Source organism: Sciurus vulgaris, assembly GCF_902686455.1.
Source record: "Sciurus vulgaris genome assembly, chromosome: 13".
NCBI lineage: Eukaryota > Metazoa > Chordata > Mammalia > Rodentia > Sciuridae > Sciurus > Sciurus vulgaris.
In genome coordinates this window covers 61,150,856-61,173,407 of record NC_136474.1, presented here as the reverse complement: position 1 = coordinate 61,173,407, position 22,552 = coordinate 61,150,856, and the positions used below count along the sequence as shown (strand labels likewise).

The 22,552-nt window shown below is 37.5% G+C and overlaps 1 protein-coding gene across 2 annotated transcripts in view; it reads right to left on the bottom strand.

Annotated features, from left to right (window-relative positions):
* The window catches only part of GALNT1 (polypeptide N-acetylgalactosaminyltransferase 1), a 127,109-nt gene extending 107,839 nt beyond the window's left edge, over positions 1–19,270 (bottom strand). Inside the window, exon 1 of one of the 2 annotated variants that reach the window (XM_079108537.1) lies at positions 19,126–19,270. The gene's annotated coding sequence lies outside the window, so the exon portion shown is untranslated. Of the gene's footprint in view, positions 1–18,662; positions 19,084–19,125 lie in introns of those variants that run through there. The other variant, XM_079108538.1, reaches the window with a different exon arrangement.
* Between the last annotated feature and the right edge of the window lie 3,282 nt (positions 19,271–22,552).

Below are 22,552 nucleotides of genomic sequence, written 5' to 3'. Positions count from 1 at the left end.
TTACAGATGGTGTATGGGTTTAACACCAGGAGTGGGATAGGAAGAAAAACACAACAAGAAAATTGAAAGATGGAAAATTGCTTGCATCCCACCTTATGCACAAGTGGCACCAGTAGTCATGTCAATGAAAAAGTAGAACAAAAATTCCATTATCACTTTAGGAATTAGCGGTAAGAACAAACAAGCTCAGTTCAATGAGCAAATCTCCATACTCTTTTTCTTCCCATTACTGTGTTCAATTATCCTTATTATAAATACTTTACAAGCAATTATTTTAGAGTTGCTTTTGCATTGTTGGTTTGCATTTGTGCTAAAAACAAAACCAAAAACTCCATAAAAAAATAAATAAAAACCTAACACTTTTAAAAATTTTCAAGCACAGTGGTGCACGCCTGTAATCCCAGAGATTAGGAAGGCTAAGCCTGGAGGATCACAAGTTCAAGACCAGCCTCAGCAATTTAGCAAGGCTCTAAGAAACTTAATGAGACCCTGTCTCAAAATAAAAACTAAAAAGGGCTGGGGATGTGGCTCAGTGATAAACCCACAGGGGTTCAAGCCCTAGTACCCCCCCCCCCCCAAAAAATAGGTAATTTGATCAAAGTTACAGAATATAAATGTCAAGGCCAGAATTCAAAATTAATCAAGTCCCAGTATCCATGGTAAAAAACTCATAAATCTGTACCCTTTATATTGATTGTTCCCTTCTGGAATTTACATAAATGAAATCATACTACAATTTATCTTCTGCTTCCTTTTTAATCCAATATGTTTTTAAGACTCATCCATAATGATGCAGTAATAGTTCATTAACTACCACATTGCAAAGCAAGGGTTGGCAAACTATTTTTGTAAAAACAATTTTTGTGGGAATACAGTCACACCCATTCATTTATATATGGCTTATGACTGCTTTTGCACTATAATGACAAAGATGAATAATTCTGAAAGAGAAAACTTTTGGCCTGCAAAGCAAAAAATATTTACTATCTGGTCCTTTAAGGAAAATTTGCTGACAATTGCCATAGAGGTACATGGATAATGCATGTCAAACTTTCACAATTTTGTCAATATAGTTTTTTAATTTCTAATTTAATTAATAAATGTTTAGTGGCTATTCAATTTTTCTTCTATGAAATGGCTCTTGCTCATTTAGCTTTTTCACATCTATATACATGAGTACCAACAAATACACTGTATATTGTAAGATCCTTTCTTATGTGTTAGAAATTTTTTTTTTTATCCTTCCTATTCCCATACCCCTTCCCTTCTCTTCACTCCCCTCTACCTAATATAAAATAATGCTATTCTTCCCTACCCCACTCCCCATTCTGAATTAGCATCTGCATATCACAGAAAACATTCGGCCTATTTTTTTTGGTTTTGGTTTATTTCACTTAGAATGATATTCTCTAACTCCATCCATTTACCAGCAAATGACATAATTTCATTCTTCTTTAAAGCTGAGTAACATTCCATGATACACACACACACACACACACACGTGTATATGTATACACATACATACACTCCACATTTTCTTTTGCTCACTTGGAGTATTTTATGTTTTATTTTTGTGTTTGTGTGGTTTTTCTTTTGTTTTGTTTTTTGGTCATTTTGGATATTTTTCTATACAGGGAGTAATATCCTACAAACAGTGGATATTTCATGTTTTATCTTGCCTCATTACACTGGCTAGGGTCTCCAGTACACTGCTGAATAGGAGCAGTGAGAGAGTATGTCTTTACCTGTTCTTAATCATAGATGGGGAAAGCATAGATGGGGAAATTTTAGCTCTTGATTTTTTTGTAATGGCCCTTTTCAGGTTAAGGACCTTCCCTTTGATTTTGAATTTACTGAGAATTTTACAGTAATTTTCTCAAATGCTTTTTGCATCAATTAAATAATCATATTGTTTTTATTCTTTAGTCCATTTTTTACTCATAGAATTGGAAGAAATGCAAAGCATTGTTAAATATAAAGTATACAGAGCATTCTAGTCAACTACAGTTGTGTAACAGCTATTTGTTTTTGGATTTTGTCCAGAGAAACCTGTGTTTGTTTCCAGAGAGAATGAAAAACGTTATACACACCTGATCAGTTACTCCTCACTGAAGAATGCATAAAATGGCATTCTTTGTAGAGCCCACTGAATCCAGCTTCCCAACACTGTTACTTTCCTTTTTCCTTTCCCTCACCTCATTTCACTCTGGGTTCTATGTTCGTAAAACACAGGCATTCAGATTTTCTTCAAAAACATGTATGTACCATGATCAGAAGAAGTACCAAGTTTTCTAGTAGTTGTCCCCTTTTCTATTTCCAGATCTCTGCCATATTTAGTTCCAAATCTTTAAGACCTTTTAAGGCTTGAAGATTTCCTGTGTAAAAAGCTACATCTACTGTAAACAACCCATCTTGAGGTCCTCCATCATTTATCATGTTTAAGTGAGATAATTGCTTTTTCAAGTGAAGTTTGTAACTTTCATTAATTTTTTTTTTCCCTTTGAGGAAGAATTTATTAGGTGGTATAATTATTATAAAAATTAGTACTGATACTCAAGGAATCATATTGAAAGCTTCAAAAGTTTTTCAATATTGCAGAGGATATACACATACGTCCCTCCAAAACAGACATGCTATAGCTTTTGGGGGGGTCTGATTCCTAGGGGTGGAAGCTTTGAAAGTGTCTCAGATGTGTTCTGAGAAAGAAGTCTTCAGCGGGTCCTGGATTTCCCACTTACAGCTCTTGTCAGAGGGCTGCTGGACAACTAGCCTTCTCCCTTCAGAGTCTGGGGCAAAGCCAAGTGTCACCCCAAAAGACTTAGTGCTTTTTATGATTTCCCTTTCCATAATGCAAGACACATCACAGTGGATTCCAAGGAGCTGACAGGAGAACTGTGCTGGCCACAGGGCTCGAGTAGTAGAAATTTCTTCTACTGCATACTTGGGTTTTTTTTTTTTTTTTTGGTTTTGTTTTAGAGGTACTGAGGTTTGAACCCAGGGGCACTATCACTAAGTGACATCCCTAGCCCTTTTTAAATTTTCATCTCAAGATTTAGTCTCATTAAATTGCCTGGACTAGTTTTGGATTTGTGAGGGAGTAAGGCCAGGGCCCTTGCACAGGCTATGCAAGTTCTCTACCTCTCAGCTAAACATTTAGTTACACTCTACACTAAGTCTTAAAATCTGGTAGGACAAGTGCCTGCTTCAGGAATAAACAGATTTTAGAATTAACTTGTCAAGTTCCACAAAAACAAACAAAATCATATCCTGCAGGGTTTTTTAAAAAATACCAATGAATTTGTACATTAATGTCAGGTTAACTAATATATTTTCAATAAACAGTCGGTCTCTATGAACATACATTTAAGTCCCTACATACACTTAAGTCTTTTTTAAATGTCCTTCAATATATTTTTACAACTTTTATGATTTAAAGATCTTGCCCTCCGTGCATAGTTTGATCCTGAACATCACCAAAATGCCCATACATTAAAGGCTTGTCAGTTCCCTGTGGGCTGAAGATGAACCTTTAAGAGATGGAGCCTAGTTGGAGGAAGTTATATCGCTGGGGCTGGGAGGGCAGGGGGGTCCTTCAAGGGGATATAGAACCCAGGTCCCTTCCTGTCCTTTTTTCTTTTTCCAGCAGAGCTTTGAGATAATCAGGTCTCTTTTGCCACATGCTCCCACCATGATGTACTATGCCACCACAGGCCCAAAGCAACAAGGCCAAGCAACAATGAAATGAAACCTTTGAAACTGAGAGCCAAAACAAAACTTTCTTCCTTTTAAGATAAATCTCACCAGGCATGGTGGTGTACACCTGTGATTCTAGTGCTCAGGAGGCTGAGACAGGAGGATCACAAGTTCAAAATCAGCCTTGGTAATTTAGTGAGGGCCTAAGAAACTTAGCGAGACCCTATCTCAAAATAAAATATAAAAAGGGATGGGAATGTGACTCACAGGTCAAGAGTTCCTGAGTTCAATTCCTGGCAACCCCCCCCCCCCCCAAATATCTATCTATCTATATATAGATATATATATTTTTTTTTAATCTGTTACTTTTTTTTTTTTTTGCGGTGCTGGGGATTTGAACCCAGGGCCCTGTGCTTGCAAGGCAAGCACTCTACCAACTGAGTTATATCCCTAGCCCTCAGTTACTTTTTATAGTGGCAAAAAACTAACAAATTCCCCTTAAACAGTTATTCCTAGGTAGCTCTTTAATTATTGTGAAATGCTGAGAATTTTACTATTTTACTATTTCAAGCTTAGGTTAAGCAATTTACTGAACTATTATAAATCCAAAAAATTTATTTGTGGCCTCTTGAGTTTTTTATGATGATATTCATATTGACTCTAGAGAATGTTCACTTGGTCATTTCTTAAATAAAGCCTTATAATATTTTCTTGTGTTACTGCAGTATCTCGTATTTCCGGTGGAGATACAATGTAATGCTAGAGAGATAAAATATAATGGACATCTTTATATTGTATTATTGCTCATATTTAAAGGAATACTATTAATCAAGTATGATATCTGCAGTAGGTTTCTCATAGTCTTAATCAAGTCACAGAATTTCCTTTATATTCTATCTGTAATGAGTTTTTACCATAAAAGATTGTTGAATTTTAATAAATTCCTTTTCTGCATTTTTTTTTAAACTTTCAAGTGTTCATGTGGATAATTACATTAATAGACTTTGAAATGTTGATTCAAGCTTGCCTTCCTGGAAAAAACTTTTTTTTCAATATGTAGTAGTTCTTTATACACTGCTGAATTCAGCTTGCCTTCCTATTTTTGATAGCCTTTTGGTTCCTTAAACACGTATTTTTACCCTTTATACACATTAAACATTTTATATTCTGAATCTGACAACTAGAATATCAGCATTTTTGAAAACCTGGTTATACGGTTTTCTTGATCTGCTCATTAACTCACTGTGGCTTATTTGAAGTCTTTTTTGTTTTTTATTTTTTTCATCATGAGCTCACATTCCTAGAAACTTTGCCTGTGTTATTTCTCTGAGACCTGTGTTCCTATATTTCTCCAGAGAGGAACTGATTTGGTTCTCAGTCCTAACAACCTGAGACCACTTTTCATTAAATTCTTGCCTTGGGATGGTTGTTGCTGTTTTCTGCTTGCTTGTTGTTTTTTGTTTTACCATTCGGATAGTAGGAACTCTACCCCAAAATCCAGTTAGAACAAACTTGTAGTTATAATTTCTCAGGGAAGACTATTTTACCCTCTCAGTGAAAAACAAGCTTAGGCAACTTTCCCTTTCCTATCCCACACTTCTCCCTGACTGTGGGATGGGTTTTCTATTTTTTCCTAGTTTTACCCACTGACTCCTTTCACAGAGTTTCAGCTTTACACAAAGGTTGCTAGATATAACTTCTTACCTTGCTGGATATCCCATGGTTACCTGAAAAAGTCAAATCTCTAGGTTTCCAGAGATCTACAAAATCCCTGGTATAGCAGCTAGAATGACTATTACATAATCTCTCTGGATTCAAGGTTTCTTGTTTTTCAACTCTGTTATGGTTTGGATTTGAGATGTATCCCGAAAGCTCCAGTTACTACAAAAATATTCAGAGGTGAAATAATTAATCATGAAAGCAATAACCCAATCAATCCATCCCATTTTTGAATAAATATGCAGGGGGCATGGCTGGAGGAGATGGGTAATGAGGGTTGGGGGTGGAGGAGAGGGGGCACTGCCCTGAAAGACAGCATCTTCCCTGTGGTCCTTCCTCCTCCTCTCTGCTTCCTGACACCGAAATAAGTTAAGCAGCTTTCCTCAAATAGGTCCTTGCCCCACCTTAGGCCCAGAGCAATGGAGTCATCCTTCTATAGACTGAGACCTCTAAAACCATGAAACCCAAATAAATTTTTCTTCCTCTAAGTTATTTTTGGTCACAGCAAAGCATAGGCCAACTAAAATAGTCTCTGGAGAGTTACCTTATTTGTATGTAAACTCAACAATGGATTTAAAATGTTTTGAGTATTTGGTCCAGTATTATTGTTTTACAATGAAGGGCTTCCCCCTCCCCCCATTTGAAAGTCTAGTCTGCCACATTGCCAGAAAAAGAAACCTTTCTTCTACAAGCTACAATAACTGGTCAGCTGAGTATTTTTCCCCAGAAGAAATGTACCTCTACTACTTAAAACCAAAAGAAAGCTGATTAACAAGTACGTGCCAAACACTGTTCTAGGCACTTAGCACATAACAGTAAACTAAACAAAAATTAATGCAAAGTGCCTATGTGGGAGGAGAACAGACAGCAAACAATAAACATAAGTAAACTGGGTTATATTAGAGAAAGTATAGTGGGAAGAAATTAAAAAATCAAGTGTCTGGGTAATTAAAGGATCAAGAATGTATGGTGTTGGGACTGGGGGAGTAACTTGGTGGTAAAGAACTTGTCCTGCATGTATCAGGCCCTGGGTTTGATCTCCAGCACACCCCCCCCCCACACACACACACACATACACAAAGTTGTGGCATAGTGGTTGCAATCCTACAAAGTAGCTATTACTAAAACATTTCATACTTCCCTACAACATACCACCAATTAATTTTTATTAAGCACAAAATTATAAGGAACTGAGCATTTTCCTTTTCTTTCGGTGTGGGGTAGCAAGGAGGACAGCCTACAGATATGTTATTACTACATGACTCCACCTACTTCAAAGAAACTGGGGCACACTTTAATATTAACACTTGGAGATGGTGCTCAAAAACTTGTGATACTCCCTAATCAAAAAACTTAAAATAAGTGAAATTTTAAAATAAACATGAAAAAAATATGACAGGATCAAAGTCAGTACTTGATGTTCACTGAAAGAATGGTTTAACAAGCAAAAATATCTTTCACAAACACTTCTAAAGATAATTAATATTTAACTGTATTCCAGTCAGTCAATTCTTTTGAATGTTATACCTAACCTAAAAGGCAACTTGTCCAATTATCTGATTCTTTTATGGAGGTATACCCTATTAACTCATTAAGATGGTTTTTTCTTCTCTTTATAAGAACTGATAAAAAGCTAATAAATCACACCTTAAAAAACTAAACTCCAAAACCAAGATAGTACTTCGTAGCCTTCTAATTATTTTTATTGTTTTTCTCTTTATCTTTCAAATTTTTGCTCTTAAAATGTAGCAAATAAAACTAAAGCTCACATTTTAAATAAACACTGTGATATAAATACAACAAATTATCTCTCTTTTTAATGATATGAATGATAAATAGTGAGAGTAATGAGACCACTTTATGTTGTCTGTCAGATAAAACTCCCAAAAGGACAGGGCCTACAAAACTTAGAGATAGGATTTACTTATAAAAACAACAACTTTATAGGAAAGTTTTGCTGTGATCCCCTTTTCGAAGCAAAAAACAATTGTAATCATTTCATGCCCAAAGAAAAAAGCCCAAGTCGAGAATGTTTCCCAAGGCAGACAAATATAGTATTTTAACAAAGCAACTAAAATCAGTTAATAATAATGGCATTTAAAGCACTTCCAAGCTCTAGTCTTGCTCTTGTCAGCTGCCATTCTCCCTCAATGTCCAGACCATGACAATTCCTCCTATATTTGGCCAATATATTTAGTCTTCCCAATTCCCAAAATTCAGCTTCCTATAACTCCTTACTTTTACATATTATCAGGTATACAAAGGAAACAAACTTTTAAAAATCTACATTAGATATTTAAAAATGTTTCTATAAAGTTGTTGTAAATCACAGTAAAATTTTCTTACTGACTTACACAAAATTGGAAAATAAAACCCAGAAACAACTTCTTTTTTTTGTGAAAGCTGGCCTTGATAACATACTAATACTTATATTTCAATGCTTACAATGTTAGTAATAAGCTAAGATATATATTAACAGGCCATTAAATAAACTATAAAATGTGGTACCAAGTGTAAAATCCCCATAGTATGTTCAAGTGTCTCTCTTGTTCTAACACAATATCCCCACCCTGGAGATATCAATCCCTTGGCCAATTCAGTAGCTTAGCCAAGGAATGAGAATGAAAGGAAAAGGCACAACTCCAGAAACCTCCCCCTCCTCTCTCAATCCCAGCACAAATGCACTTTAACCCATATGGTTCCACTCTGTCTCTGTACAATGAAAATGAGTACAAAATATTATTTGAAAATGTACTCCTGCTACTAAAAAGTCTAAAAACCACCTCTAGCAACAATTCTTAGTGAAGTACAGGGATCTTCCCCGCATCCTAGGGATCATCAAGACCACTTCTGCAAAGTCAAAACAATTTTCATACTATCTTACATTATTTGCCATTTTGCCCTCATTCTCTAAGTAAATAGCCAAGTTCCCAGGTCTACATGACATGCAGCATCAAAAGACTGAATACATAAAAAGATTATAGGAATTCAGCTATAAGAAAGTCAGATACTAAGTTTTTGTTTGTCAAGTTATTTTTCATAAAAATAAATACACTAAGATATAATCAGATTATTTTTGTCCCCTTTTTTTCTTTTTCTTTTTTTTGCAGTACTGGGAGTTGAACCCAGGGTCTGGTGTGTACTAGACAAGCAGCTCTTCCACAGAGCTGTATCCCCAGCTCTCAACTTACTACTTTAAATGAACTACTTAAAAATTTCTATTTTTATCTTTAATATAGTAAATATCAACATTTATTCCCCATAAAACAAACTCTTTGGAGACCTTAGTCATTTTAAAAAAGCAAAATGGTCTAGAGGACAATAAGAAGCACCAATCTATAGAACAAAATCAAAATCATAGTTAAAAAAAGAAAATTCTGCACTTTCATTCATTCCATAACATATATTAAATGCCTGCTTTACACTAGGTTCTAGGTCCTGGGGATACAGCAATAAATAGGACAGACGATGTTCTACTCTCATCAAACTATAGTCAAGTGTTCAGAAATACACAATAAAGTGACAGCTAATAAGAAACTCTATGAATAAAAGAAAGTTGGCATGTTTGCAAAGTGACTATGTTACCATATTATACTAGCTGTTTATACTGCAACTTCCTTAACCCACAATGTTCTTAATTTTCACAAGCTCTGAATAGTTTACTTATACACTTTTCTAGTAGTTCTCTTGAATTGCTTACCCAGTTATTGAACTGAGCCTATAGTGAATACATTCTTTTCTTCATTCTCCTTCCTGTGGGTCTTTCAAGATTGGTTAGAACGCTCAGAATTTGTAGGAAAATAAAGAAATTTAAACCTACACCAATAAATAAAACAGTAGGCCCACAAAGATGATTTATTTATTCTGGTGCTGAGGACTGAACCCAGTTTCATTCTCTACCACTGAATTATATCCCTAGCTCCTATGACAATTTTTTTAAAAAACAAAACTTGTTGGAAGGAACACAACATTGGGTATGCCAAAGTAACTATAAGAAGGTAAACATTCACATTTTAAAGTGCTTTAACTATGCATCATGTTTAAGCAGCTACCTACTTCAACTTATATCTATCAGCAGTCATAATGTTAAGTTTAAAGCTATCAGCATAGTTTTAAGTTTAAAGTGATTTTGAAAAACAGAAAAACTATTGATTCTCTATATTATTCTCTATATTATTAAAATCTTTTTGACTTCTGGATTGCTGCTGTACTGTCATTTCTCCATTACTGGCAGAGCATGCATGAGGCCCTGAGATCCATCCTCAGCACCGCCCCCAACACACACACACAAAAAGACACACTCATTAACTATCCTCAAACGTAATGGTGACATCGAGATCAAGTGACTCAATTCCACCTCTAAAAAAGTACCTGTTATGTTCCTGCACACAAATCATCTGGACTAGTTCATTAGCCTCATTTCTTTTTTATAGTCTTTTATTAAAGTAACTTTCTTGTACATTCTAGCTTAATTTTCATCATGTCAATTAATACACTCATCAAAATCCTTCAAAAGAGCCTCTTGCCTTCCAACTATCCATACTCTTCTGTTTAGCATTCAAAGCCCCTCTCAGTCCTACCCAAGCCATCCTAGCAAGGCAGTCTAGTTTGTTAGTTACGACAATAAACTCTGGAGCCAGAATGCCATGTTAAATAGACAGACAAGGAAACAGGCACAGATCCTTGTTTGGCCACTTAACTTCACCATGCCATTTAATTTTATTACAAACATCAAATGAATAAATACAAGTAGAGTGCTTTGAATAGTGTGTGGCATGTGGTCAATGCTATCTATGTTGTGTTTTGCAGTCCCATCTCCAATTATCAACAGACAGTATTCTGGTATGTCTGAACCAATTCACTGTTGCCTTAATACTCAGAACTTTCCCTTCTTGAGGCAAGAGTCCACCTGACAAACTGACGGGGTTGCATTTCCTTCTCTAACTTAAAAGCATTCCCAGTCTAAAGTTTCTGTCACAAAAGGTCCTTTCTCTATACATTGCATGCACTGAAACGCTGCTTATCTAAAGAACTTCCAACCCTGATCAAAGATTCTCAGTCTGCAATTAGCCACCTTCTTTTTCCCTCTATTTCTCACTCCCCTCTCAAGTTGCTAATCAGAAATCATCTTAACACCACTTTTCATCCCTAATAGCAAAGCTGTTTTAGTTCTTTTATGCCCCTAAACTAGGTAAAAGTTGAAACTCTCATGCTATTCTCCCCATAAATAGTCTTATTACTTCGGATTGTGTTTAATTTGCATGAAATAGAACAACCTTCTCTGACAGAAGACTCTTCCTGGGTCAAAGGTATATGAGTAGTTCTGCTCCCCTACGAGAACCTTTAAACAACTTCTCAGGAAAGCTGAGTGAACCCCAAACAGGATAAACTCAAAGAAACCCATAATAAAAAGTACCATAAACTTCAGAAACAAAATGTGGAACACAGCTAAAACAATGCTCTTCAAGAGAGAAACTTTTAGTGCTAAATACCCGCATGATTATAAATGCAAAAATCTTTAACAAAACATTGGTAAGCAGAATTGAGAAATATATAAAAAAGAATTATATGGTATGACTGGAGAGGTTTATTTCAGAGATAAACTTCAGAAAATTAAAAAAAAAAAAAAAAAAAAAATTTCCTAAGAACCATCAGAGAAAAATGACACCTCAACTAGAGGAAAAATTATTTGAATACAATGGATTTTTCATCTGAACCCAAGGAGACCAGAAGAAAGTGGTACAATGTATTTGAAAGACTGAAAGAAAAAGAACTATGCATACAGAATCCTATACCCACAGAAAATGGAAGGGGAAATCAAGACATTCTCACATGAAGGAAAACTTAAAGAAGTTTTCATCAGAAGACTTACACTAAAAGAATGGATAAAGAAAGTTTTTAAAAGAAAGTAATATATAAAAGAAGGAATCTCAAGAACTCAAGAAAGTACACAGCAAGGAAAAATATGGGTAAATATCACAGGTTTGGGGTTTTCTAATTTATTTTTGACTTGGAAAGCTAAAATTATAACACTGTCTCATGTGGGTCTAACTATGTAGAAGAAACATTTGTAATTATATTATAAAGAGGGAAGTGTAAAGGAATGTAAAAAGGTTTCTATATCAACTGAATAGGTAAAATGAAAACACCAGCAGATTAAAATAAGCTCTATAAACATAATATCTAGAGCTACCAATGAAAACAAAACAAAATCTATACAAAGAATAACACTCAAAAACTGTATAGAAAGTCAAAATGAAAAACTTTGAAATGTTCAAGCAAGCACAGGAAATCAGGGAAAGAAAAAAAACAGAAGAAACAAGAAAAAATAAAATAGCAGAATTAAGTCCCAATATAGCAATAATTACATTAAATATAAATGGTTTACATGCACCAATAAAAACAGAGACTGGCCAAAAAAGATTAAAAATATGACCCAAATTTCTGCTGTTTACAATAAACCGACTTCAAATAAATACCAAAATAAGCAAGTTGAAAGTCAAAGGGTCAAAATAGATACATCAGACAAACAATCAAAGGCAAGCAGTAGTGGCTATGTTAACATCAGGTAATGTACAATTCAGTGCAAAGAGAAGACTAGGACAGAGGAAGACCTTATGTAATGACAAAAAGGCCAATCTACCAAGAAAACACAGTGACCCTAAATGTGTATAAAACAGAGTTGAAAAATACATAAAGCAAAACTAAAATGATTTAAATAAACAAATCCACAACTATAATTAGAAACCTGAATAACCCTTTCTCAATTTTTAATAGAATACCTAGACAGAAAATGAGAAGACTGCAGGTATAACTCAGTGGCAAAGCACTTGCCTAGCATACTCAGGCCCTGGGTTCTATCTCCAGTACTGCAGAAGAAGAAGAAAAGCAAAGATAGTGATTCAACACCATTAACCAACAGAACTGGCACTTAGAACACACTCCACCCAACAGGAGAAAACACATTCAATGCCCACAGAACATATACCAAAACAGATTATATTCTGGGTTATAAAACAAAATCTCAACAATTTTTAATTTTGTATTTGTTCTTTTTAGTTATACATGGCAGTAGAATGTATTTTGACATATGATACATACATGTAGTATAACTTCCCATTTTTGTAGTCGTACATGATGTGGAGATACACTGGTCACATTTTTGTATATAAACATAAGAAAGTTTCATCTGATTCAGTCTACTGTCTTTCCTGTTTCCCTCCCCACTTCCTTCCCTTCATTCCCCTTTGTCTAATCCACTGAAGTTCTATTCCGGCCACCCCGCCACCCCGCCCCGCTTACTGTGAGTTAGCATCTGCATATCAGGGAACATTTGGCCTTTGGTTTTTTGGAATTGGCTTATTTCACTTAGTATAATAGTCTCCAGTTGCATCCATTTACCAGCAAATGCCATAATTTCATTCTTTTTTATGGCTGAGTAATATTCCATTGTGTATATGTACCATTGCAACAAATTTAAAAGAACTGAAATCATACAGAGTATGTTCTTCAATCACAATGGAATCAGACTGGAAGCCAGGAAGAAATATCAGGATAATCTCCGAACACCTGTAATACAACACAGTTCAAAATAATCATAGATCAAAGAGAAAATCTCAAGGAAAATAAAAACATACATAGAACTGAAATAAAATGAAAATAAAAATACAACATATTAAAATCTGTGGAACACAGATAAAACAGTGCTCTTCAAAAGGCAAACTTTTAATGCTAAATGCCCTTGTGATTATAAATGCAAAAATCTTTAAATATAAGTAACTAGAATTCAGAAATATATAAAAAAGAATTACAGGGCATATCCAGTGAGGTTTATTCCAGGGATAAACCTGGCTCAATATTCAAAACTCAATCAACAGAATTCACTGTATCAAAAAGAAAAATCAAGGCTAGGGAGGCAGCTCAGGAGTAGAGTGTGTGATTAGCATATATGAGGACACTGTAAAAAAGCAAGAAAGGAGAAAAGATCAATCATGATTAATAGAAAACAAAATTCAACATCTACCTATGATAAAAAAATTCTTCATAATGAGGAATGAGAGAACTTCCTCAACTCAATAAAGAATACCTATTAAAAAAATCTATACAACATACTTAAGGGTGAAAGAAGAAACACTTTCCCCCTAAGGTCAGGAACAAGGCAAAGATGTCTTTTCTTACCCTTCTTACTCAACACAGTAAAAGAAACTTTAGTCAATGCAATAAGAAAAGGTAATAAAATGCATATAGAATAAAAAAGATGAAATGAAATTACCTCTATCTACAGAAAATAGGTATCTACATAAAAAATTCCAAGGAGTCTACAAAAAACTCCAAGAACTAATAAGTAGGTTAAGCAAGAACATAAAATACAAGACCAGCATGTGAAAGTTAATTTACTTTTATATACTATCAATGAGTGCAAGGATACTAAAATTAGAAATTCAATACCACTTATAGTTGCTAAAAATTTATGTATATATTCATGTATATAAAAGCCTAACAAAAACCAACTAGATCTAAGAAAACTTTTCCCTCTGTGGTTTTGGGTATTGAACCCACTACTAGGGAAGTGCTGTGACACTTACACTCCTTGTCCTAAGGAATCATATGTATAGGACTCATGATAAAAGTACAAAATGCTGATGAAAGAAATCAAAGATCTAAATAAACAGTACAGTGCTCAGTAATTGGAAAATGCAACATAGTAAAAATGTCAATTTTACCCAAATGGACTCAGGTCTATCAAAATCACAGCAAAATGTCTTTGTAGATATAGATTATTTTACAATTTATATGAAAAAGGAACATGAATAACTAAATCAACTTTGAAAAGGGAAGAATAAAGCGTGAGAAATCAGTCTACCCTGTTTAAAAATAACTATAGTTACCAAAACTGTGTGATACTGGCAGACAGATATACAGAACAATGGAACAGAACAGAGAATCCAGTAACAGACTTATACAAATATGCCCAATTATTTTTTGGCAAACATACAAAAGCAATTCAATGGAGGAAAGACAGCCTTTTTAACAATTAGTGCTGGGGCAACTGATCATCCATAGGCAATAAAGAAATAAACTTTGACCTAAGTCTCATACCCTATACAAAAAAATTAACTCAAAATAGATCATATAAAACTATAAAATTTTTAGGAAGAAAGCACAGAAGAAAATCTTCAGGTCTAGATAAAGGGTTCCTCAATTTGACACCAAAGGCATGATCCACAAAACAAAAAATTGAGAAACTGGACTTGGACTCTGCAGAAACCTTCCTAAGGGAATAAAAAGACATTTATAGACAAATTACATCTCTAACAAAGAACTAGTTTGTAGAATATATAAAGAATTCTTACAACTTAATAACAACATAATTCAATTAGAAAATGAGCAAAATTCATTTCCCTACAGCATGACAAATAAGCACATAAAAAAGACAAATAAAATGACAAATAAGCATATAAAAAAGATGATCAAGCGCTGGAGGTATACTCACTGGAGAGTTTGCCTAGCATGTACAGGGCCCTGGGTTTAATATCCAACGCTGCCAAAAACAAACTAAGTCAAAATCATTAGCCATTAAGAAAAAGCACATTAAAATCATAGTGAGATTATCACACTGTACCTAACAGAATAGCTAAAATCTAAAAAATAGTGACAACACCAAATGTGGAAAGGATACCGAGAAACTGATCATTCATACATTGCTAAAAGGAACAGAAAAATGTTTCAGCCACTCTGGAACTTGGCAGTTTCTATTAAAAAATAATAATAAATATTCAACTATCACACAACCCACCAACTACACTCCTTCATTTTATCCCAGAAGACTTATGTTTACACTAAAACCTGTATTTAAATGCTTATAGCAGTTTTACTTGTAATAGCCAAAAATTGGAATCAATCTGATGTCCAAAAGGTAAATGGTTAAAAGAACCATAAAAGTACATTCACACTATGAAATACTACTAATCAATAAAAAGGAAGCAATTACCAATGTATGTAACAAATTGGGTTAATCTCTTTATTATATGATTCCATTTATAAAATATTCTTGAAATAACAAAATTGCAAAAATGGAGGACAGATTACTTACTATAGGGCTTAAGAAGGAGGTGGAGGTGGGAGATAGAGAGGTATAGTCATTTTAAAAAGCCACAAAAGAAAATCTTGTGGAGATGGATATATTTTGTATCTTAACTGTATTGCTGTCACCATTATGGGTCAGATATCATGGGTACTATAGTTTTATAAGAGGATATCACTAGAAATATCTAGGTAAAGGGTACATGGGATCTTTCTGATTATTCCTCATAACTGCACGTGGATCTATAATTATCTCACAATTAAATGTTTTATTAAAACAAAACTAGACTTTCACTTGCTGTTCTAAGGGTCATCACCCAAATGTGAACACTTCAGATCACCATTCGAACCCCTTATTAGTTCTACTTTGTGCTAGACTAAGCGAAGACACAAAAATATAAATGCAAAGTATTATCGCTACATTTGATCATCACACAAAGAGAGGGACAAACACAGGCATAATTCAACAGTGACAGGCTTCATAAAGGAGATGGGATGTGATCAAACATTTCCACAAGAGGCAGCACTTCTGCAAGTGAAGGTGGAAAGGGGAACATCTTGGGAAGAGAAGAAATTGTTAAAGTCACAGAGCCAGAAATAAATACAGTGCCTGTGAAGAAAGTGTATGTTGTGAAACAAACAAAGATGGGATAAGCAATTTGGGGTCAATTAGGGAGGGCCCCTAAAAACCAAAGACAGGAGTTTAAATGTCACTCAGAGAAGCCCTCCTCACCAACCCAGCCAACAAAGTTGTCAATCCCTCAACCCCTCTTTCCCACCATCCAGTCACTTCAAGATCCTTTACAGCACTTATCACAAGCTATAATTATTAGGTAATGGATTCATCTGTATGTTTACTTGTTTAAGGCTGCCTGCCTGCCCCCCAGTTATCTTGAGTCTCTAGCACAAGTCAGGCATACATTAATCATTCAATAAATATTAACTGAATAAGTGAACAAACAGTAAGTATTCACTTCTGGTTCTATCTATGCAGCTACCTTACTCCTTCTATTTTCTTTCACTCTTTTGCCTTGATCCTTCTCTGACATTTCCCCTTTCCTGCCTCTTTCACCTTAGTCCTTATCTTAACTCACCATAAAAATAAAACTCAGTACATACTAAAACAGTGGTACACAACTGCAATGTTGTAACATTCCCCAGGCTCAATCAATGAGGAACTGTATCCAAGAATTTGTTACTGAAAACAAAGGACAAATATTGTTGTTACCTAAAAATAAGAAATGATATGTATTACACAAACAAATTAAGAGCTGAAATGGGGTTGTCCCTGTTATGGTCTTACTTTCCAAAGTATGAAAACGTTTCCCAGACTAGATGATTCTGTCTGGTCTGAGGAAGCCAAAAGAAAAGCCGCTGATGTGGTGGCAAATGCCTCTAGTCCCAGAGGACAGGGACACACAAGAGGATCACTTATGCACAGGAGTTGAGACCAGTTTTTACAACACAAGATCCTGTCTCATAAAAATAAATAGGAAACCAGAACAGTACTCCTCCAGGTCACCACAGTTATGAAAAACAAGGAAAGCTAAGAAAATGCCACAGACCAAAGACTAAGAGACATGACACTTTAATAAAATGTAGTACCTTGGACTGCACTAGGGAACAAAAAGAAGATATCAGTGGAAAAACTGGTGAAATCCAAATAAAGTTCAGAGTTTAATTTTTTTTTTAAATCCTATGTATAAGACACTAACATATGATTAAAATTTGAATTTATTAATATTAAGTTATTAAAAAGAGAGCTAGAGAGTATACCAGGATCAAAACTCCAACCAGGTGGCTAGAGCTTTTTCAACTGTGGTCCCATGAGCTCACCCGATGCAGTATGAGTGCTTGGGACTTAGAACCAGTTTTAACTATCTTAGTAGCTCATTCCTTTACTCAGCAAACACTTACTGAGTGCCTACTATTTACCAGACACTGTAAAGTCTCTAAAGATACAGGGCTAGAAAAGAAAAGAAAAAAAAAGTTAAACTAAACTGAGAAGCCAGGCATTTAACAAGTATTTGCATAAATGGTGAATGCTCCCAATTTTTTACAGCCTGCTGCTTAAACAAACCATCAGGACATTCATTAAGCCCAGTTATCCCGGGTATTCTGAATAAGGCTTTTTAAGATTTCAACGTACACAAAAATAATCTGGAACCTTATTAAAGCAGAAATTAATTCAGTTGATGGAATATGGGGCCTGAGATTCTGCATTTCTTCCAGACTCCCAGGTGACTAGAATTTTGCTGGTCTATGAGCCACACTTGAAATAAAAAAGCTCTGAAGTACTACTGTTTTACATCCTCAAACTATCATGCAAAACACAAGCTCCAAAAAGGCAAAGACATTTGGTCTCTCATTTGCCACAATATTCCCAGGACTTAAAACTGTGCCCAGTGTACTCAAGATTTAAAACTAGACAGATGGCACTCAAATATTTACTGAATAAATAAATGGATGCATGATCTAGACTGTGCTGTTCAACTGTAGCCACTTAAACCAATTGGCTATTAAACACTTGAAATGTGGCTAATGAGTAAGGAGTTGAATTTTTCTTTAATTTTAATTTAATTAACCACAAGTCACATGCGGTTAAATTAAGACTACTGGAAAGTCTAAGTCTAGACACAGATGTGACATAAAGAGCTCTAGACTAATAAAAGTCTAGGTTTGAATTCCAACTCTTGCCGTTTAGCCTGTGACCTGGGAAGTTTAACTTCATGAGTCCTCAACTTTTTCATTTGTGAAATGAGGGCAAGATCTCCTACCTCTCAAGGTTCTTGACAAGAACTATCATAAAGTAATGTATTAAACATAAAGAATGATAAAGGTGGGCATTTTCTGCCCTCCAGAAACAGTTCCCAATCACAAAAAGACCACTTTGCCCACACTTGCCAGAAAATGCCAAGCGAGTTTGGTTAAAGGGCCGGTTAGCTCAGTGGCTTTGAGAATGAGGCCAAGGTCATAAAATGGGTGGTAGGGGTCGCTTAGTAAGGTTGATGTAAGATTGGCAATGACAATGCAAATCACCACAATTCCTGGCAAATCTTTAAACAGGCATTGTATTGATTATGGGTGAGTAAATGACATTTCATTCATTCATTCTTCCAGGAAGGGCTCCCACATTACCTAAAGCCCGCTACTTCCCAAGCACAGACCTTTGCTAATTCGGAGCCCGGTCCTCTGGGACCGCAGCCGGCCGGGAAGCCCCCGCCTCCGGTTGCCGGCGTGTCTTCCCCTCCCCCGTCGCGCCAGCCCGGCGAGGGTCAGGCTGGTACCGCGGCTCCAAGTACCACACGGCCGAACCCAGAAGCCATATTTAGCTATATTTTTGTCAATAAAACAAACTTCCGTCTTCCAAAGAAAAACGGTTCCAACTCAATGTCAAACTAGGACGGAAACTCGCTGCTCGCCTCAGCTGCCAACCAGAGACGCCGCGTGTCCCGCGGCCCTGGAGTCCCCGACCAAGACACCGCAGCGAGCGCACCCGCGCCCCGGCCCACGGCAGCGCCCGCCACAAAGGGATGGGGACGCGGGCGGGCCTCCTCCTCCTCCTCCTCCTCTTGGCCCCGCGCTAGCGGCTGCGGCTCCCGGGCTGCCTGGGCGCGAGCGGACACTCACCTCGCTCCGCGCGCGGCGGCGGCGGCGGCGGGCGCTCCTCCGGGCCGGCCCGGGCGGTCGCGGCGCGGTCCCGCGGGCCGCAGCGCGGGCGCTACTCTCGGGCCGCCGTCCGCCGCGCCGCCTCCTCGGCCACTGCCGGCGGCTCCCCTGGCGGGCGGGCGGGCGGGCCCGACGCGAGCCCCGCCTCCGCCGCGCCCGCCCCCGCCTCCGCGGAGGGCCTCCCGGGCTCGGCGGGCTAGTCGTGGCCGCCCCGCATGCCGCCGCCACTGCCGCTCGCTCTGGGCCCCCTCAGCGCCGCTGGCCGGGGCCGCAGGGCCGCCCGCAGGCCGCTCGGGCGCGGTCCTCACAGCGCGCGGCGTGCTCGGCGGCAGCGGCGGCCCGTGCGGCTGCGCGGGGGAGGCGGGGGCGCCGCGCGCTCACCCGGATGCGCCGGCCTCCTCCTCTGCAGCGGGCCCACCTCGCGGCGGTCGCGCTTCTCTCTCGACCCGGGAGGTTCCGGCCGCTCAGCTTGGCTGCCTTTTTTTGCCCGACCCACCGCGAGGCGCGGGACCGCGGCGCCGGGGCCAGCGTCGCCAGGCGGGAGGCTCCCCCTGCGACGGGCTCTGCTGTGCTGTCTGGGCCTAGGGATTTCTCCCCAAACCTGTGTACCGACAAAGAGGCTGCGGCAGCAAGTAAAATAAACTCAGGCCGTTTCACGTCGATCCTGTCATGGGTGGGAGAAAATGGAGGTGCCCTCACCGCGCCGAGGAGGCCCTCGGATCGGCCCGGGGCCGTGCAGAAGGCCACCCCTGACTCGGGCAGAGCCACCTGTAGTGTCCGGGAGGTCCGAAGCTGGAGAGCTGTCGGTGGTGCTTCTTCACACCCTGCGGAGCCTGGCAACTGGGATGCTGTGGTCCAGGACTCGGGTGGGCGGTGAGAGGAGAGAGGCCACCGACCCGTACGGCCGGAAGAGTCAGCCCGGTCCCAAGGGACCAAAAAATACCAGCGGGTGGGGGGATGCACAATTGGGACCGTTTAGTTCCCTACAAGTATCTTTCCACTATTCCTCCTTGGAAAGTACTTTACTCAATACCCAGCAGCACTCTACCCTGAAGAGTATTAGGCAGAATCCTGGTCCTCTATCAAACTAGGCATAACCAACCGTTTTTTAAACCAAGTAAATTTTCTCCTTCAGTCATCCAGAGGTTTGTGTCTTACTGCGTGCCAACCAAGAGCTGGAATGATAAGAGATTGTACCATTAAAATAGCCCCATTTAAAACTTTTAAATACATATTGTTATATAGGCTGGGGGCGTAGCCCAGTGGTAGAGCCCTTGCCTACAACGTGCAAGGCCTTGCATTTGCTCCCTGGCACTACAAAAAATGCAGGTGTGTGTGTGTGTTGACATCACCAAAAGGCTGTTAGAAAAGAAAACTTTACCAAAGAAATTTACTATTTTGCTTTTGTGATTATCTACATCTTCCAAGTACTGTATTCAAAAATAAAAATTAAAAGGTACCATTTTAAAAATACTTATGTAATATTTTGGAAGAAAGTCAGTGATTAGCCTTTTAATGTTCCACAAGGAAACGTCACTTTGAAATAAAGACGTAGTCTTTTAAAAAATACTGTATCCAAAAAATACCATAGTTTGTGAGCAAATATTTGCAAATCATATCTGATAAAGGATTTTATGCAAAACATACAAAGAAATCATACAACTTAAGACCAATAATCCAATTAAAAGTGGACAAAAAACGGACATTTTACCAAAGATTTAAGTGATCAACAATTATTATTCAAAGTTATTAGTCACTTAGGGAAATGCAAATTAAAACCTTACTGGGAAAACTCTTCACACCTACTAAAATGGCTACAATTAAAAAGCAAAAAAAGAAAAAGAAATCCCAGGTAATTACCAGCATGTAGAGAAATCAGAACCTTCATATACATTACTTAAGAAAATGTTTAAAAATGTACCCACTTGGAAAACAGTTTTTCAGATTCTTACAAAGTTATACATAAAACTAACATATGACCCAACAACTCAACTCCTAGATATATACTCAAAGAATTGAAAATATGTTCAAATGATGTATCCTGAAATATTCATGACAGCATTATTCATAATTATCATAAAGTGAAAACAAATGTCCAAAAACTCTTGAGTAGTTAAGCAAAATGTGCTGTGTCCATATAGTGGACTTGTTGATAAAAGGGAACAAAGTACATAAAAGACACAACACAAAGGAACCTCAAAATTAAATGGAAGAAGCCAGATGCAAAACAGCACATATAATATGATCCTATTTGTATGAAATGTCTAGAAAAAGCAAATCCATACAGATAGTTGATTGATGGTCACCTCAGGCTGAAGGCAGGAATAACAAGTGACTGCAGATGGATTTGCAGTGATAGGCATATTCTAAAATTGGGTTGTAGCTAGGCGCAGTAGCTCACATCTGTAATCCAAGCAACTCAGGGAGGTTAAGGCAGGGGGATTGCAAGTTCGAGGCCAACTTGGGCAACTTATCGAGACCCTATCTCAAAATAATAAAAAGGTCTGGGGATGTAGCTCAGTAGTAGAATATACCTAGATTGAATCCCCAGTACATACATCCATACATACTCACATACATAAATGACTTGTGGTAATGGTTGTGCAACTCTGTAGATCCAAAATCTGAAACAAGTGAATATTGTGGTATGTAAAATTGTTTCAATTTTTAAAAAATTTTAAAGATTTCTCTGTACCCTTGAGTAACCCAGCAAAATAATATCTATTTTGTCTGGTTTCAAAAATCCTTTGCAATTAAAAAAAAAAAGTAAATAGAAAATGGGGTATAATTTGCATTGTACAATGTAATGAAATGCACTCTTTGCGACTGGTAGTATAGTCAAACACATTTAACCTCCAGTGCCCCCAGTATGCTTACTCCTATTCATTCAAAAATGCTTCTTCATTTAATCCACTGTGAGAACAGGAAGTGGGGTAGAAAAGGATAAACATGTTTGAGAGCAAGAAGGAACTGAGTATCTCCCATCCGGGTCAAGCTCACCAACAAAGAGTAGATAAGAGGGCACAGATCAGAGAATCCAAAGTAAGGACACTGACATATCTTTCCAATGTTATCCTCATTTCCCTTACTCTCTGTGCCCCAGGACTCTGGTTTCCTCCAAGTATGCAGATGTGTGCCTCAAGGGGAGCTCTACCTTTGGGCTAGATAATAATATAATTCAGAATTTTTAAATAATTTTATGTATTTTAAAAGGATTTTTATGACTTCTATGATTTTAACCATTGAAGAAATTGACTCCTAGAAGATTGATTAGTGTAGACACATTGAAATTGAACTATCCCATATGAAGTAGTCTATTTGACCTGCATTCCTTCTTCACAGCTCCCTATCCCAGAAAACACACCAGAGGCTGCTGCTTCTTTGAAGT